General features: G+C 44.2%; 1 non-coding gene across 1 annotated transcript; it reads left to right on the top strand.

Moving 5' to 3' along the window:
- The first annotated feature begins 2,529 nt into the window (after positions 1-2,529).
- On the top strand, positions 2,530-2,655 carry LOC127686602 (U6atac minor spliceosomal RNA). Its single transcript, XR_007978201.1, has one exon. It is a non-coding gene; the product is annotated as a U6atac minor spliceosomal RNA (small nuclear RNA).
- The last annotated feature ends 3,066 nt before the right edge of the window (positions 2,656-5,721 follow it).

Genomic DNA, 5,721 nt, shown 5'->3' with positions numbered 1-5,721 from the left:
ATGGCTTTTTTCCATGTGCCTAGAGTCTGGAGCACGGAGATAAAGCAAGTAGAAACATCAATTCTGAGGACACCATGAACAAAGGTGTCTCCTAAGGCCATCATGAACTGCATACAGAGAAAGTTCTAGAAGCCAAAAATGTTCCGGGTCACTTCACTAGCCAGTTGCTAGATAGAACACACACAGCTAAACTGGAATGTCATATAAAACAATTAATATTTTAAGAGTATGTCTCAAATATTTCATAAGACATATTTCACTAAAACTAACTTGTTTACCTGAGAGTCACATTTAATGGAATGTCCTTTACTTTTTAATTTTACTATTTTTAAAAATGCCTATGAGAATTTTGCCTGCTTGTATATACGTGTATGATATACATGCAGAGGCCAGAAAAGGGTGTGTGATCCCTTAGAACTGGAGTTAAGGTGCTTGTGAGCAAAGGAAAAAAAAAAAAGGTGCTTGTGAGCTGCCATGTGGATCCTGGTTATTGAACCAGTCTTTTACTGAACAGCAAGTCTTCCTAATTGCTAAGCAATATATATATATATGTGTGTGTGTGTGTGTGTGTGTGTGTGTGTGTGTATGTATATGTGTGTATATGTATAATGTATATGTATATACACACACATGTGTATATATATGTGAATGTATATGTATATACACACACATGTGTATATATATATGTGTATGTATATGTATATATATGTATATATGTGTACTTCTAAAGACACATGTGCACTCTTAACACACCGTGGTTTTACGAAGGGGACTGGTATCATCAGGCTGTTCTAGCTCGATGGCTTCTTCAATAAAATGGACTTAACTGAGGACTTACCGGACGTGGTGGATACAAAAGCAGGCTCGAATCAAGAGCGCTAGCTGACCTGTAGCCAGCTGTCGCTGCACATGCGCGGGTAATGGTGGTGGGAGCCGAGGAGCATGCGCAGACCCTGTATACAGCTTCCCCTGCAGCTTCAGAACACACACACACATATATACATATATGTGTACATATATGTGTGTATATATGTGTGTGTGTGTATTCGAAGCAAGCAGGCAGCATGGGTGTGTTCATTTGTCTGAATTTGCATGTCGCTGTGACGCGACTTGCCCTTGATGCTGGATAGTACCCTGGAACTACTAGCTGAAATAAATCTTTCCTCCCTAAGTTGCTTCTGGTCAAGACATTTTATCACAGTAACAGACATGAAATTAGGACACCACCTAAGTCCAGCTTGTTCAGGGGCATGAAGGAAAGAGAATGTAATTACGTCTGTGCTAAAGAGCCCCTCCTGGGAAACCAAACTTGGAGCTCTTGGGAAGAACATGATGGAAGAAGGAGTAAGGAAAGCAGGTCTGCACGTGGTGTGTTGTGAGGATGTGAGTTCGGCAGGCTCCTGCGTTGGTGTTAGCTTTTGTGGTGTGGCTGAGCCCTGACGACCGACCGCAATCAGGTAGAAGAAACTCTTGTGACTGAAGTCAGTGACTGCAGTCAGCATACAACTTGAGTTGTAAAGTGCTAAAGCAATCAAGAGAAGATGAGATTCCTTCAGTGCCTGGCCATGAACCCGCCTTAACAAATTAATCCCTGTTTGTTTCCAAGACACGTCTCCTTCACCTAGACTGGGCTGGCTTAGAACTCAATTTTCCTGCCTGCCTGCACTTCCCAGGTACTGAGTACAGGCATACCCACAGGCTCAGCTAACTACTGATTGCTGTAAAACACAAGCGGCCCGAAAAATACAAAGTAAACACAGTCGATACACACAGCGTCACTGTTTGTATGTGTATGTGCACACGTGTGCACTAGGCCATGCGTTTGTAAAGATGTGCAAAACACTTGTACGGGTGTGAGTACGCCTGAACTTCTTTAGACATATGTGCACTCTTAACACACCGTGGTTTTACGAAGGGGGCTGTTCTATCTCGATGGCTTCTTCAATAAAATGGACTTAACTGAGGATTCCCTGGACGTGTTGGATACAAAAGCAGGGACAGCCGCTCGAATCCAGAGCGCTAGCTGACGTGTAGCCAGCCGTCGCTGCGCATGCGCGGGTAATGGTGGCGGGAGCCGAGGAGCATGCGCAGACTCCGTATACAGCTTCTCCTGCAGCTTCAGACCTTAGAACCCGTCGCCCGGAAATCCATGAAAGAATAATAGACGCTCAGCCTCTGATTCGTCTCCGCCCACTTCCACTTCCCGCCGTCCGCAAGCGTGTCCCGGTTGGATGTGCGCCCCACCTTGTTTTGTTTCCGGGGAATCTGTTTTGCTCAAGAACGTTCACAACTTCCGGTGCTAGTTTCGGCCTGTGATTGGCTGATTTTTTGAATTAATTAAAACATGGTCGGATTAAAAAGGAATAAACCGTTTTTATTCTTAAACAACTGCGCTTAAATTATCAAACAACGAATAAAATATAATACTTTTCAGGAACATGTTTTTGTGACTGCTAAATAAAATTCACCATTACCGAAAGAGGGCAGAGTTTTGGGTCCTTAAATAAGTGGCGAGAGAAGGACACGGTTGTGTTGTATGAAAGGAGAGAAGGTTAGCACTCCCCTTGACAAGGATGGAAGAGGCCCTTGGGCCTAACAACACACATACGGTTAAGGCATTGCCACCTACTTCGTGGCATCTAACCACTGTTTTTTTTTTCTTGTTAAATTTGGAAGCTGAAAGATGCAATCGTGTACAGATTCTTTTTTCTTTTTTTGTTTTTTTCAGAACGTGTACAGATTTCTTGCTCGAGATTTTTATTGTGACCACTGATCACCATCCCCAGTTCTCTTAACCAGTGTATTTGGGAGAGATGTGGACTACTTCAAACAGGCAGTTTCATTCTTAAGCTCAGAGAGCTGCCATGTTCAGAGGCTCAACCTCCCACCTAATAATATTTACAGAAGTCCGGCACTTTTATGCTCACACAGCAAATGACCCTGAGCACTACTCCAGACGGACAGTGGCTGTGCCTGCCTGGGAGTTCATATGGGCTCTCCTAGAGCAGCTTGTACCGGAGGTGTGTCCAACAGGTTTCCTTAAACTGACTGTGGTGACTGTGGCACCTAATCTAGGTTGGTTTTTCGAGACAGGGTTTCTCTGTGTCCTGGAACTCACCCTGTAGACCACGCTGGCCTCGAACTCTCTGCCTCCCAAGTGCTGGGATTAAAGGCGTGTGCCACCACTGCCCGGCCCTAATCTATGCCTTTATTAACAAAAACCCATGCAGTGGGAGCAGGTATGTGTGTTCTGTGAACCTCCTTGACGTGTATATCCATCCGCATGCGCGTGTACACAAACACACGTACTGTATACGGCCTGTGCTCATGTAAATAAAAGTGTACACATAGTATGGGCACACAGCGCAAAATCCTAAAAAGTATTAAAACAAAGAAAAACTGAAACCACATACTTGCTTTAATCTCAAACACAGAATTGAGAAGGATGGGCTTTCTGGTAGTGATATACTCACACTCATTTATATTTAAAAAGAGAGACACGGAGCCAGAGAAGGGGGTACTGTTTATCAGACTGGGTCTCAGCTGGTCTTGAACTTTATACCTATCATATATCATATAAATCTTTAAAAAAAAATCCTGCCTCAGTGACTGAAGCTGTATATTAAGGAATATACTTCAGAGCATTTCTCAAGATGCTAGCTGTAGAATGTCATCTCTGGGTGCCTTATTTTGAAATATGCAAACTTTGAGGTTATTTTAAAACAAACCCCCCAAAGCACCAAGGAGTTTCAAAGCTGATACACCCTGGGATGAACTGGCCCACTCACAAAGGTGCTAGGGCAGCAGCCCTCCTCAGAGGAGCCATAGTTCCTGCTCGGGGTAGAACAGACAGGCAGACAGGTAGAAAGTCATCCTCAGGCCCACATGGCTGTAACCAAGGATAGAACACAGCTTGCTTGGAAATCTTTAAGGCACTGGGCCATGGAGCAACACACTTAGGAAGGCTCATAAACTCCAAAAAGAAACTTAGTCCCAATAAACTGAAGGCTACAGTACTCATTAAGAATCCTCCACAAAATTGCACAATTGCTAGGGAGAGGCTGGAGAGATGGCTCAGAGTTCAAGAGCATTAAATGCTCTTCCAGAACCCAAAAGGCCACTCACAACCATCGAACAGGATCAGCCACCTCTTCTGGGCTCTACAGCCACCAGACACACAGATGGGACACAAACACAAAACACTCATGAACTGACAGAGATGCATGGGTCTCATACCTGGGATTAAATGTGTGCCAACATATGGTATGTTTTTAAAAATGCTAAGCAGAGGCTCCCACTTGTGCCTCCCACTGCCTCCAGGTGGCTTGGGGACCTCCAGAGCTGTCACTCCGGCTGGGAGGGCTGGTTTATGATACTTACTGATCAAGTAGATTTTATTTATTTATTTATTTATTTATTTATTTATTTATTATCATTACTTTTTTTTTTTTTTTTGGTTTTTCGAGACAGGGTTTCTCTGTGTAACTCTGGCTGTCCTGGAACTCCCTCTGTAGACCAGGCTGGCCTCTAACTCAGAAATCCACCTGCCTCTGCCTCCCAAGTGCTGGGATTAAAGGCATGTGCCACCACCACCCGGTGATCAAGTAGATTTTAATAGAATCGTTATTTTGGTCAGACCTTAATTCTCTGGCCTTAGCAAGTAGACTTTGGTTCATGTCTGCCCAGAAAAAGTCATAGGCCGTATACACCAAGAACACAGGGCACCCAGCAGAAATCCATTCAATTAGGGCAACGTTGCATCAACAGCTGCTTGGGCGCAGTTCCAATGCCACTTATTCTAAGGCTACTGACACTGGATCCATGGCACTGTACTTCAGAGATTTACACCAAACCCTCCATCAAAAGTAAATGAAGCAGATTTAGGAGCAGGTTAGATAGCTGAGTGGATATGCATTTGCCACCTAGATAGGTACCACAATTGTGGGTCCCTAGCATTGTGTGAATACAGGCAGGCACAGCAGCCTGCCTGCCCTCCCAGCACTAGCAAGGCTCCCAGAGTTATGGTGCCTGGCTAGACTAGACAAACTGGAAAACTTTGGGTTCAAGTTAAGAGAGCTATTGAGGGGAGCTATCAAGGAAGGTATATATCACACATATGCACATTACCAAGAAGCAAATTTTTAGGGAGTGAGGGGGTACTGGAGAGATGGTTTAGCAGTTAAGAGCACTGACTGCTCTTTCAGAGGTCCTGAGTTCAATTCCCAGCAACCACATGGTGGCTCATAACCATCTGTAATGGGATCTGATACCCTCTTCTGAAGAACAGGTACAGTGTACACATGGCATTTAAATTAAAAAAAAAAAAAGGCTGTTTTCCGACTAAATCTCATTACAGGGCCCAGTCTTGAACTCTTGAATATCTAGTGTTGGGATTATAGGTATGCATCACCTTGCCTTTGGTTATCTGAGACATGGCTTGTGTAATACTGGCACTAGCTCTGCAGCCAGGGTTGGCCTTGAACTCAGACCCTGCCTCTGCCTCTCAGTGCTGGAACTAAAAGTGTGCTCCTCCACTGCCTGTACTGCTGAAGAAATTTTTATTAAATGCCAGTCAAGTGGCCTAACCCTGGTGAACTGGGTCCTATCCCAGGACCTACATGGTAAGAGGGAATGACAGGTTGTCCTCTGATCTCCACACACACAACTAATGTATGCACACAAAATGAATTCCTTTTAAAAAGAACTTAATATGGAACAAAA

This window comes from Apodemus sylvaticus, chromosome 5 (assembly GCF_947179515.1).
Source record: "Apodemus sylvaticus chromosome 5, mApoSyl1.1, whole genome shotgun sequence".
NCBI classification, from domain to species: domain Eukaryota; kingdom Metazoa; phylum Chordata; class Mammalia; order Rodentia; family Muridae; genus Apodemus; species Apodemus sylvaticus.
The sequence above is the reverse complement of the archived record's forward strand: the minus strand, read 5'-3'. Positions and strand labels throughout refer to the sequence as shown.